At 37.7% G+C, this 14,268-nt stretch overlaps 1 protein-coding gene across 15 annotated transcripts in view; it reads left to right on the top strand.

The window, feature by feature from the left end:
• dtna (dystrobrevin, alpha) overlaps positions 1 to 14,268 on the top strand; it is a 468,481-nt gene that overhangs the window by 269,477 nt on the left and 184,736 nt on the right. Inside the window, exon 1 of one of the 15 annotated variants that reach the window (XM_051929102.1) lies at positions 1,090 to 1,222. The exons of the other annotated variants lie outside the window; for them this stretch is intronic. The gene's annotated coding sequence lies outside the window, so the exon portion shown is untranslated. Of the gene's footprint in view, positions 1 to 1,089; positions 1,223 to 14,268 lie in introns of those variants that run through there. 15 annotated transcript variants of the gene reach the window in all.

The following is a 14,268-nucleotide window of genomic DNA, read 5'->3' on the forward strand; positions in this document are numbered from 1 at the left end:
TGTGAGACAGTGTCGTAATTCAGTTGTAAAATCTGATTATAAACCTGCTAGCCTCGTAGAGCACCATGCAGTGGGTGCAATGCTACTAATTGCACTGTCCAGTCTTGTTTCCTGCCAGGGTGTTGGCTTCCAATATAGGCAGCAGGCCACCATTTGACGATAAGTCTAAGAGGGGATGCAAACTAAACACTGATTAAATTGAAGGCTCTAAATTGGCAATGTGAGTGTGTGATGGACTGGTGTCCTGTCCAGAGGTTAGCGTTCCTATGTTTTGCCTGATGCTGCCAGGACAGGCTTAAGCACTCATCGACCCTGCAATGGGCAAGACTTGTGTGTAGAAAATGATGTATGAATGATTTGTTCGCAAAAGGAGGAAGTTATCATGCCTCATATAAACTAGAATGGGCAAATGACTGATTGAACAGAGCAGAAATATCCCAGACCTGCATCCTCTACATTGCCAATTGAAAAAAATAACAGAGAAGCTCAAAAACATAAATAACTAACATAAAGCAGCCAGTTCTGCTTGTCTATCATGACTGAGCAGATGAAAATTAAATGAGGCGAAAGTGACATTCAGATCAATAGCAGGATGAAGCAAGGCTGAACACAGTGGCAGGCTGAGGCAGCCGCTCCGATAGCACCTTGTTATAAAAGTCTAGGCTCACTGCGTTGTGTAAACTGGGCCACAAACTGCCTAAAATATAACTTCAGTCCGGCCAGAAGGTTAGGGAGGGGGTTGGTGGGTGAAACAATAGGGCTGGTATTTTCTTTCATATGGCCCAGTGGAAAGGGAATGCTTACTGTATGTTATCTTGCAGGAGAGGTCCCAAAGAACAAGAAAAGCTAGAAACAACCCTCTTGAGGGTTAAAAAAATGTCAGTTTGCCTGCTTGTAAAGTAGGCTGCAGCAAACATTGTTCCCCTTTTTTCACATGATAGAGAGAGAGAGAGAGAGAGAGAGAGAGAAAACTTTTAACCCAGCCTTTTATAGTGGGAACTGTTGGGATCTGTCGCGTCCATGGCAACAAACCACATGATGAGGTGTATTAGATTGCATGGGACCAAGAGCGTTGAGGCATAGAGTGCACAGTGCATCCAGCCTTGAGTTTAAAGGAAGGCTCTTGTGTGCGTTGCGCTATCATTTTTATTTACCTTTGATTTTTCCACTGCAATGCACGATTCTTTGGGCCTCCCTGCTGTGTGATCCTCACCGACTGCAGGTAAGCAATGCAAATTTGTGGGGTCATCAAGTGCTCTGCTGCTTTTTAAAATAACTGCTGAATCACACAGCCGAAGACAGGATGATAACAGAGCTGTCTTTTTCCAGTTCAGGTTTTTCTCTTTATTTAAACGTGCCTCAGACATTGCAAGCCTCGCATTCCACCCCGTGGAAGATAGGATCGTTGGAGGTGCTCTTCTGATGAGGTGCATATAGGAATCTGATAAGGCCTGTCTCCATTGACGGGCAACGTTAGTATAATTCGTAAATCAAAGCATGCCTAGTAGAGTGCTTGATGTGTGGTTTCCTGCCAGGGTTTGACATCCCTTCCAGAGTGGTTTCCTCTGTTTCTCTCATTATAAACTCTGGCTCCATGACTCAGTAATTGACAAATAGGGAATGGATTGATGGGATTTGTTATTAGTAATGCATATGAGGCAAAAAAGACATCCAGATATTGTTTAATAGTGAGAGCTTTGTTTTGAAGTATTTGTTTGGAAATGTTAGTTCAATATGGAATCAATTGCTAGGTTTTTTTTTTTTTTTTTTTTTGCTTAGTGAGTTATTGTTAGTATTTTCAGAATGCAAATGTATATACATTGTAGGAATTTGCTTGTATTTCAGCTTCTTTGTGGTGTAAAAGGATTTGATGTCTTGCTGCATACTGTGTATAGAATGTATGAAAATGTTCTTACAAATAAAAATGACCATTCTGTTTTAGTAGCGTTCAGTCTTTTCAAAATCATTAGGCTGACACAGGGTGTAGCACAGCATTGGACTTAAGCTGACTGTTCAATTCCTTAGCTCTTCATGTGAAGTTTAAGTGTTCTCCCTGTGCTCATCCCAGCTCCCTCCAGCATGTCCAACTTCTCTCACTCAGTTCAAACTAATGCTGTCAGACTGATGATCTACATCAAAATCGCCCCGCTGTAAGGGAGTGAATATGAAGAGCAAATTGTGACTGTGACCAGGTGGTGGGTCTGTGCAATGACTGTGACCCAGTGATGAACTGGCTGTCAGACTATAATGAGTGGTATACTAATTTCAAAATTGTCAGTAGCAATGCTTGATTCAGTGCTTGTGACCAGTTTGTTCCTGGTTCAGTAATTGTGACTAGTAATGGACTGGGCTTTCATATGGTGATTATTGAGAAACTGATTCAGTAATTTTGACCAGTGATGAACTGACGTGTCATACCGGGACTGGTGGTGGACACGTGAAGTTATTGTGGGTGACTAGCTGTCCAGAATCTGGCTAGTGATGAATTTGGGCCATGATGGTGACTGGCTCTTATATTGTGACTAGTGATGATCTCATGAATGATTGATATCTGCGAGTGACTTACTGTGTGACTTTGTCCAACAATGCTCAGGGCTTGTTACCACAAGAGTAACTGGCTTTCATAATGTGAACAATGATAGGCAGACATTGGCTTGACTCAAGGCACATTTTTGCTGCTTCTCCCAAACCCCTCATATATCCCTTTACTGCTGTGATTAATGTTTTTATTTTTCTAGAGTTTTGCTAGAGCTTAAAAAGTAATCTTTACTGTATTCTATGTCTCTACTCTATCCTGAATCAATTTTTTATGTTTTTTATTTGCTTGTTTGCAGCCATTATTAATAGTTTATCAATTTAATAGCATTTTTTCAGCTCCATCTTGTTTGGTTACCAGGTGCTATCATTTTGAGAGCTTCGTGGCACCCATTGTCACAGTAATGCTCCTATTTTGCCCCAGGATTATGTGGTTGATGAGATCATCAAAAACAATGGTATAGAAAGTCACTCTTGTGAAGCCCCAGAACTAATCTGAGACAGGATAAACTTACTGGTGATTATGTGCAATTTTGTGTTTGTTATTTTGGTATTTTATTCCTGCTTTAAGTAAAACTGAATTTTGGTGTTACATTACAGATTTTGATGATCAATTCTTGATTTCCACTTTTGACCTCAGCTTTGTTTTTTAAGCATGTTTTTCTCCAGGGCTCTTCATTCAGAACTACTACTCTCTCATTCAAAGACAGTACACTTTACAAGGAACGAGTCGATAGATCAAATACACATACAATATGTGATACAGGGTTCATAATAAAATAGTAGAATAATAGAATAGTAAATACATAGTATTTTTGAGAAAAAATATTTTACAAAATGAAAAGGTTTAGCTTTAAATCAATAAAACATGCAAATATGCATTTATAAACAATATAAATACTGTATATAAGTCCTTCACCACTTTTGTTGGGTCCAAGTATATATTTTTATTGGATTTTGGCAATGGGGAAATTAAAAGCAAAAATGAAATTCAGCTGTTTTGGCGCATCCCACACCCTTCTCTAAATACTGGCGGCCAGCTTTAAACTGTCCTGCAAGCTAAAGGTGCCTGCCCTTTTTAACTAAACACATGCAGTCGTGAACTTAGACTTTTAACACACATTGTACTTGTAACTGACACCTAAAGAATATTCCAAAAATTAACAAATTTTACAAAATAATCAATGTATACACAATGCATATGTAAAAAAAAAAAAAAAAAATCAGGAAAATGAATGTTAATAACAATTGCTGACATGTAGTTTTGAAATGCAGATGCATTGTGCATTTGCAGTGCGGCAAAGGGGGAAAATTAATTTCTGGAAAACTGAAAACCTTTAAAATGAACTATTTCTTACAAATTTTAAAGGGCAGTATATAAGGTAAGCATTTGATAGGTATGTACTGTAACACTTACTTTTCATATTTAACACTCATTATTTTTGAGAGAAAATGCCCTCCTTACCAAGATTGCCACCTGAAGCAGTTACCTCATTGCCTTGCCCCTGCTGCTTATACTCGTATCTCATTCTTTCAGTCATTACCCACAGCTCCATGACTATAGGTGAGGAGCAGGGTGTGAGATTGACTCATAAAATAGGAGTTTAAACTTTAGACTGAGCTCCCGCTTTATCACCACAATACCGGTACAACATACACAGAATAGTTGCTGCCACTCCAATTGCTTGTCAATCTCACGTTTAGTTTTTTCCTTCACTCATGAACAAGATTGTAAGATAATCAAACAAGATTCTGAAGATACTTGAACTCTTTCATTAAGGGCAAGTGTTACCCCCCCCACCACCACCCCCAGTTTCCAGGGAAAAGCAATCCTCTGTTTTCGAAGAGAGAAACCATTGCTTAGACCTCAAGGTGTTGGCCCTCATCCCAGCCGCTTCACACTCAGCAGCGAAATCAGATTGAGTGCATGTTGAAGGTCACAATTCACATGTGGCAAAGAGGACATCATCATCTGCATAAAGCAACAATGCCATCCGTACCCTAGCCTCCCCATCTGTGAGATTAAGGACCGGGCTGGCTTTTTAAGTCTACAATTAGCATGTTTATTTTATGGAAAATATTTTTGTATTTTTGTATGAAGCCATTAATCTTCACTGGGGGGTCTTTACAAAGCTAGCATCCTGCCCTCTTGTGATGTTGATTTGGAGCAGCCCCTGTAGTTCAATGAGTTAAACATAATCGCAGTGGGGTGTTAAAGTTTAGTAGGACCTGGTGGAAGAAAAAAATACCTGGAATAGGTGCATGGTGAAAAGGTTAGCACTATTGCCTTATATCTCGAGCTTAAGATTGGATTACTTAGGTTAAGTTTCAGTCCATTAATTGTCTTTGTTGAGTTTTAGATGGCTCCCTTTGTCTATGTTTAATGGTACTTTGTTTTCTGTCACATGTCAAAAGGTTCAGTTAATTGTTGACTCTAAACTGGCTCCATGTGACTGAGTGTATGCGCACTGCTAGATGGACTCTCATCCCCATTCAGGTTGGGGGTTTCTGCTTTGCATTCAGTGCTGCCTCAATACAAACATAAAATTGGATTAAGTGGGGTTCAGAAAACATATAAAAAGATCAAGCACTTTATTCCCATAAATCCTTAGCACAGTACTCTCTTGACATACAGGTAATTTATTTTTGAAAGATGAGACGAGATTTTCAAGTGGTTGGCATTCATTTTTGTCAGCTGTAATGCATAGAGAGCGTCATCTGCTTATAATGATGATAATGTTTTGAAAGGACAGATAATGGAGAAAACAGCTAATTGTTACAGAGAAACTTGGACAGCATACAAGGCCTGTGCAGATTTGTAGCAGATGAAATTGAATGTAAGTAAATGTAATGTGTTACACATAGGAAGTGAAAATATTCGATTAGTATAAGCAATGGGTGGTCTGAAACTTGACCTTTTGAGAAGGACCGAGAGTTATTGTGGACTTGTCACTATCGATATCCAGACAATGTACAGAAGCCATTTAGAAGGCTAACAGAATGTTAGTTTATATAACATAATGCATGGAGTACAAATCAAAGGAGGTTATGCTTAAGACACTGGTGAAGCTTTACCAGTACTATGTACAGTTTTGGGTCTCTAAATTATAAAAAAGAAGTAACAGTGCCAGAAAAAGTCAATTCTCTCTCCCATTTCTAAGTGTGAAAATGTGTCTTTTATGTCCCTGTGAACTGGGACCTACTCTAACTAATAACTGACACAATTAACCCAGTGTATCTCAAGTTATAGCAAGAAAGTTCTATTTCTTACTAACTTATAGGGGGAAATCTCAGTTATAGCAAGAAAGTTCTATTTCTTACTAACTTATAGGGGGAAAAAGACTATACCATTGTCTATGACTATGAAATAAATTTATATTCTATTCAAATTAAGGAAATTCTAATATGAGTTTAGCTCAAAGTTTTAACTTTCTAAGATTGCCTCTTACATTTAGCGGCTAGGGTGGTTCTGGGACTGAAAGGTATCCGCTATGAGGAGAGATTGAAGGAGATGAACCTTTTCAGTTTAATCAAATGACGATTAAGAGGTGACATTACTGATGTGTTTAAAATTATGAAACAAACTGGTCCAGTGGGTTAAGGATGTTCACTTTAAAATAATTCTGCACCAAGAACACAGGGACACAGTTGGAAGTTTGTTAGATCAGATTTCATATAAATGTTAGAAAATTTTTCTTTGCACAAAGGAAGTAGTGTGGCGAAGAGTAGGATTTTATGTGACTTTCAGATCTTGATGTATTTTGGAAAATCTAGGTAAATAGTGTAGATGAGTGTTTTGGGCTGAATGGCCTGCTCTTGTCATGATTGTTCTAATGTTTTAACTAAATCACTGTGACCAGATTTTAAAAAAAAAAAAAAATGAAAAGGCAAGAGGCCAGATTAGTGTTACTGAATGACTTTAGCAATTCTAGATCTGATTTTTTTAACAGGTTTATTGAATTCAGGGTTGCAAGGGCCAGAGATTATCCAGGCAGCATTGAGCACAAGGTAGGAAACAGACCTGAGCATGACACACACAATTCTATTCCAGATTCTAATCCTGGAGTATTGATACTTCACAGTGATTGCAAAAGGCATCTTGCAACTTATCCCAAGGTACTGAATCTTGTTTTGATGAAATCGTATTGTACAACCCCAATTTCAAAAAAGTTGGGAAGCTGTATAAAATGTAAATAAAACAGAAGGTAATGACTTACAAATCTCATTAACCAATATCTTATTCACAATAGAACATAGAAAAAATACAGAATGTTTAAACTGAGAAAATGTACTATTTTGAATTTGATGGCAGCAAACATGTCTCAAAAAGTTTGGACAGGGCCATGTTTACCACTGTGTAGCATGCCCTTGTGATGATGCGGGTTCAGCTCCATGCTCCATGGGCTGTTAGGGAGCCCTTGAACCCAACACCGTCAGTAATGTCACCGATGAGCTAGACAGTGAGGCAGTAACAATTGAGCAAGGGGATGGTTCAAAAGTGCAAAGTGCTTTTATTAAAAAACAAATCAGAACAGGTGTCCAAAGTGCAGTCAAAGATTAAATCAAGTGCAGTGCTTCAAAGTCTTCATTAAATAAATAAATAATCCATAAAATGAAACATGGAGGTTAAAATCAATAAATAGAAACATCTTCTAAGAATAACGAGATTAAAAATCCAACAAGAAGCAATCGTTTAAAATTACAAAGCCCGGAGACTTCCTTTACCATGGCGGCTCCCCTGCTACTCCCATCTGGGCTGCTCTACAGGAGAGTCGCTCTCATTGCAGCTGACCTTCTATCTACTTCTGCTACTGCTACTGTCAGTCGCCTTTCCGATCCTTGGCTCCGGTCGGCTCCCCCTGACAGTGACCTGGGAAATCCTTCCAACGGCCAAGACTCTCACGTGGAGGATACCACGTTCCCAAGTCCTGACTCCCCGCGCGGTGATTATTTATTTAAATAAAATTGCTGGCCTTTGCTGGGAGAGCTGTGGACCCATGACACCACACCCCTCTTCTTTTAACAATAGTCCATAAACGCCTGGGAACTGAGGACACCAGCTGATGCACTTTGGCAGAGGAATGCAGTCCCATTCTTGTCTGATATAGGGTTCTAGCTGCTCAACAGTCCTGGTTCGTCTTTGTCGTATTTTTCATTTCATGATGCGCAAAATGTTTTCAATTGTTGAAAGGTTTGGACTGCAGACAGGCCAGTTCAGCTCTCGGATTCTTCTATTACAGAGCCATGCTGTTGTAATAGATGCAGTATGTGATTTAGCTGAAATATGCAAGGCCGCCCCCGAAAAAGACATCATCTGAATGGGAGCATATGTTGCTCTAAAACCTATATGCATCTCTTTCAGCATTGATGGTGTCTTTCCAGATGTGCTATCTGCCAATTTGATAGGCATTAATGCATCCCCATACCATCTGAGATGCAGGCTTTTGAACTGAATGCTGACAACAAGCCAGATGGCCCATCTCCTCTTTAGTCAGGAGGACGTGGTGTCCATGCTTTCCAAAAGAATTTCAAATTTTGATTTGTCCAACCACAGAACGGTTTTCCACTTTGCCTCAGTCCATTTTAAATGAGCTTTGGCCCTGGAGAAGGCATTTCTGCACCATGTTAACATATGGCTTCTTTTTTGCATGATAGAGCTTTAACCTGCATTTGTGAATGGCATGGTGAACTGTTTTCATAGACACTGATTTCTGGAAGTGTTCCAGAGCCCATACAGTGATTTCCATGACAGAATCAGGCCTGTTTTTAATGCACTGCTGCCAGAGGGCCAGAAGATCATGTGTATCCAATACTGATTTTCGGCCTTGTCCCTTGCGCAGAGATTTCTCCAGATTCTCTGAATCTTTTGATATTATTATGTACTGTAGGCGGCGAGATATTCAAAGTCTTCACAGTTTTACATTGTGGTACATTATTTTGAAATTGTTCCACAATTTGTAGACGTATTGTTTTTTGTAAATTGGTGAACCTCTGCCCATCATTACTTCTGAGAGACTCTGCCTCTTTGAGATGCTCATTTTATACCCAATCATGTCACTGGCCTGCTGCCAATTAACCAAATTAGTTGCAAATCCTCCTGCTCCAGTTTCTTTTTCGTACCACTTACTTTTCCAGCATTTTGTAGCCCCGTTCCAACTTTTTTGAGACATGTTGCTGCTCTCAAATTCAAAATGAGTTAATATTTTTCATGAAATAGTAAAATGTCTTGCTTTCAACATTTGATATGTTTTCTGTGTTCTTGTGAATAAAATATAAGTTTATGAGATTTCCAAATCATTACATTCTGTTTTTATTTACATTTTATACATTTTATATTTTGGAATTGGGATTGTACATTTATTGGATTGTTAAATAATATCTTTGCTGTAATCTGGGATTAAAGTTACTGATTTGTTATGGAACCATTTGGAATGCATTATTTAAATAGTTTACAAGCATTTGTCAAGCAGATGGCATCAGTGCAGTAAGTAATTCAGCTGACTGGCACAGGTACTGAATGCTGGTCAAGTCATACTTTGCATATTTTTCTCATTGCTCTGTGAGTGTTCCTCCATGGATTCTGCCATGAATTAACATTACTGATGATGTGATGTCGTAGTAAAAATTGAGGAGAACCACAGCTTCAGATATTTAGTTGTACATGCTTGGCTAAGAGATTAGATCCACCATGTACATGATTTTGGATTGAGCACCTTGAAATCAGAATCATTTTTAAAAGTGATAATACCTGAGTACCAAAGGTCTTAGGTGGGGTAGGGAAAGCTGGTATCTGTACCACTTAAGGTGGACTTGTTGTGAGGAGCTGCTCACAATGCAGTAGTCCAGCCAAGTAATTGCTCCTTCTTCATGTTTTCTAACATATGTTTATAGGTAACCCATTAGAGCAGGACTATTTAATTACAAATTCTGTTGAGCTAGATTTTCAAACCAAGAAAGTTAGCTGGGCCAGACATTTTCACTGGCTGGTAAACAACAGGTAATAAGAATTTTAAATCAATACAAATGAATGTATTGAAAAACAAGCAATGTTTATTCGTTGTTTCCTTTTTAAATTTGGTCACATCTGACACAGACACATCAAAAAATGGATAAAAAACAGTAAAAAGCTATAATAGTACAGAATCTTGGGTAGTACCAATGCTTCTTTTCCACTTTTGAAATAAAAAATAGATAAAATAAAAATAAATTTTGTTCATATCTGTCCCAGGCACATTTCAAAATGCATACAATCAAAAAAAAAGTGCACAGTTTTAGCAATTACATTTGTTTACCTTCTGAAATAAAATAAATATTTAGGCCATATATGACCCAGGCACATCACAAAGTGGCATTTAACAAAATAAAAAAGAACTATCAATGCTATCAAAGCTATCAGTGCACAAACCCATAGCAAGTGACAACAATGACTAACACACATGAATACAACGTTTACTACTACACACTAAGGGTTTGTTTTAATTCACTACATGTGTGATTAGCAGTGCCTTTTTGTAAACATAAAGATGGCGGTACGCATACGTTCTGTTTAGATTAAGTTTGAGGCACTGCAAAGGTATATAGAGGCCGAGAGTCCTAGCATTACATGTTTTGTTTATTTGGTGAAAACACATAACATTTAAAATTTGAAATTGACTAATCATCAAGTATAATAATAGTAATAATAATTCCTTACATTTATATAGCACTTTACTCACTACTCAAAACTCTTTGGGAACTCCACCCAGGGAGGACCTGGGACACAAACCAATTATCTCCTTATTGTGAGGCAGCAGCAATACCATTACGCCGCCACAGGTTAATAACGAGCACTACATTCTACAAAAAAGTTATGTAGTCTTGAAAAGCAATCAGTGCTTAATTTGACTTGAGTTTTAAAGTAAATTCCAAACTTTTTCCATGTTTTCATCAAATACAGTATTTTTAATTCATTTTTGGCTTTGAGTATCAGTGGCTGATTGGTGTCCTCACAGCAATGCGCTGCATTGTGGGTTGAATGATCCTCTGCTATGTGGAGTGTTGCATTCAAGGTCTGTACTACTGTAGGAATTTATGTAGAAAATTTTGAAGGCTTCTTAAAATGTGTTTTTTTCGTTTTTCTCTACGCTTCTGGCGGGACCATGGGTTGGGACCACTCAGAGGCTGCTTCTGGGCCACGTGTGGCCCCATTTGAATAGGCCGGAATTAGAGGATCTCACACACTATGAACTATTGAAAGTCTGCCATGATTTATTTATGGTAAAGAAAGTGATGCGTGTTTATGTGTAAATGTGTAACTGCCTTGACCCTGTATTCAATAACAAGAATTGAAGTTAAATTGAATAAAATAAAAACTTGAATCTGATGCTATTGGAAGGGAAACCAGACATCAGTGATTCAGACTATAAGCAGGATTGCAAATGACTGAACACATTTGTGATATAGCAAAAATGTTCCTTACTTTTTTCAGCAATTAATTTCTTCAGAAACACCTTACTTAGCATCACACAATGACCCAAACTAAATCTGCCAACAAAAATGGAAGAGTGATCAAAATCCTATGTGTGTTTGAAGGCCTTAAACTGATGTTCTTAGGTCCAAAGGTTGACTCTTTTTGGTCATGTAGTAAACCGTCAAATTTAGTTTTAGATGATTTCTTTTTTGATTAAATTTGGTGAAATGGTAATTACTTCCATTGTTAACTATGGAAACTTATTCCTGCCATTAAAAAAAAAATAGCATTTTTTTTTTTTAACAGAAGATTTGTATTATTTTGCAGAGACATTGCAAAATATTGTGCATGCATGTAGTCTGGTTGTCTGGTGACAGCTAGTGAGTGAGAGATTAAGCACATGCATAGCATACACTCAAGTGACAAAAGCTCAATATACATTGTATTCATATACATTTAATCATGTATTTGCTAAGGGGTAAAGTTAGTCTGCTCAGTTGCAAGTCACAGGGAGCCAGTGATCATTGCAGCAGCGATGGTTGTAGAGCAAGAAGCAAATATGGTGGATGGTATGCCAATCCTTTTGAAGGGCTCAATCACACTGCCAATCAAAAAAGAGCATGCTATGTGCATTCACCATGCTCTTTTTCAAATTAATTTTGATCAAATTATTTGCTATAGATATTTTGAAACAATGTGATCTGGTGGTAGTCAGTGTTCATAACTCAAATCTTAGGGTGCTCATGTTGGGGATGGAAAAAGTAGATAGATGTTAACTTCGCAGCACATGAAGGGCTTAACACATGTCCTTAAGTGAGAAATATTACTGACACATTTCTAGTATTTAATGTTTAAACAGGTAGTCATAAATGAGAAGTATTACCTGCACATTTCTAGTATTAATTGTTAAAACTGATTAACCATTAGCTGTTAAGCACACTGATGGAGACCAATCAATCTGCCCACACATGGGACAAATGTGCAAACACCATGCAGGCCCTGGCACTGGAAGGCAGGAATGACAGCTCTGTGCTTCCACTCTGCCTAAGTGCCTATGTTAAAACATCTGTACTACACTTAAAAAACTTCAACATGATTAAAACTAAATATATACCTATAACTTTTGTTCAGTTCTAATCATATGATTGCAAGCTTCCTGCCTGCGTAATTCCCCCCTTAATAGCTGTCACTAGACAACTGAAACACATTCATGACAATGTTAATGGCAGCAGCAGTCAACAAATTTATAAAATAATGCAACAATATTGAGAAATAACTCTTTTTTTTAGAGTGGGCGGAATAAGCTTCCATACAAAAGTGTTTTATCTGATTAGTATTAACAGTTTCTCTAAAATGTGGAGAGGTGGTAGATGACCAGTCCACCAGTGTGCTTGGTCAGTATTTTTTACCCAGTACGATTATGAAAATGGACTTTTTGAAAGCAAATTTGAAAAGAAAAAATAAACACCCATTCCTTATTCCGGAATTGGGACACATATATTCCAGTTCAGATTTATGAGATCCGAAGCCCATTGTGACAGTGTCATACATAAATCAATAACTGATCCTGGATGGGATTCGAGTTTGTTGAAGTTAAAGGAAAATCAGGTAATTGATACCTGAGAGACATATTTTTTCACTCCAAACCTGCTATACATTTGATTGACCATCTTAAACTGTAGTACTAGGTTTTAGAACACATGACATTTTGGATAATTTAATTCTGTGAGTAAGCAAATAAACATAAGATCATGGAAGTGCATGCAATATTATTTTTTATCGATTTTCAGGAGACGTTTGATAAGGTCCCACATGAGAGGTTGGGCATCAAACTAAAAGAAGTGGGAGTTCAGGGTGTATTGAGTAGGTGGGATACAAAAATAGCTAAAACACAGAAAGCAAAAGGTTATGATGTGTGGAACTTTATCAGAATTGGGTGTTGTTAAGAGTGGTGTCTCTCGGGGGTCAATGCCTGCACTTGCCTCATCCTGGGTATGACATTTGGTTCGCCATGTGGTGGATGCAGCAAATCGCTATCAATGCATGTGCCTAAACTTCGATATGAATATGAATAAGTCGGTTAAGCTAGGAGACAATATCAAACTAGGTGGAATAGCATATAATCTAGAATCAGATAAATAATTACAGTGAGAAATGGACAGAATACAGGCTTGGGCAGATATGTGGCTGATAAAATATAATGTACAGTAAGTAAATGTACGGTATTACACATTGAAAGTAAAAATGTGACAATTAAAACATTGAGGGTGGTCTGAAATTTGAAAATACACCGTAAGAGAAGGACCTAGGAGCCTTAGTGAAATCAGTACTATCTACACTACATCCAGACAGTGTACAGAAGCCTTTAAGAACAGCACAATGTACAATTGCAAGGAGGTTAAGCTTCAAATTTATAATGTAGTGTTGAGGCCACACCTGGAGTAACGCATGCAGTTTTTGTCACCAGGCTACGAAAAAGATGTAGCCGCACTAGAGAAAAGCAACTTGGCTGATTTCAGGAGTGAGAGGTATGAGTTATTGGGAAAGATAAGAAGAGTTGGACCTTCTTAGTTTAAGCAAATGAAGATTAAGAGGTGATGTTTGTAAGATTATGAATTAGTACAGTAGATCCAGGCTATTACCTTAAAATGAGTTCAAGAAGAATGCAGTTGGAAACTTAGCTGAAATATTAGAAAGATTTTCTTCTTACAGAGAATGATAGATACATGGAATAAATTATGAAATAGTGTGGCAGAGAGTGGGATTCTGAGAACCTTCAGATCTTGATGATGTTATTTTGGAGAAATTGGATGGATAGAAATGATGAGCTTTGTTGGGCTGAGTGGCCTGTTCTTGTCAAAATTTTTTCAGACTTTCTAGTGTTTTTATGGCCTGTAACATACAAAGAACCCTAAATGAACAGTCAAATTTACTAATCTATATGGTGGGTCAAAATAGTGTAAAAAATACAAATTGTGACATTTAGAAACATTTTTGCATTTTGTAAAGTAAGGGCAACTTACTACAATACTTCAGGTTCCTTAACTCTAAAGGTGACATTTGGAAAAACAAACCTACCTAAAATGCTGTAGAAAATCCATTCACCAAAGTTACTGGTGGGTCAAAACTGACCTGAAATACATGGCAATGTAACAGGTTTTTCAGAAGCTGTACAAATTATGGGATGTTTGGTTTTTTTTTCTTTCACTGTTTGTTAATTGTGGGAAATTTGTGAAACATTACAAAATTTGTTCCTGAACAGATACAATGTAGATGGTTTCAAA

Source organism: Erpetoichthys calabaricus, chromosome 6, assembly GCF_900747795.2.
Source record: "Erpetoichthys calabaricus chromosome 6, fErpCal1.3, whole genome shotgun sequence".
In the NCBI taxonomy this organism is placed as follows: domain Eukaryota; kingdom Metazoa; phylum Chordata; class Cladistia; order Polypteriformes; family Polypteridae; genus Erpetoichthys; species Erpetoichthys calabaricus.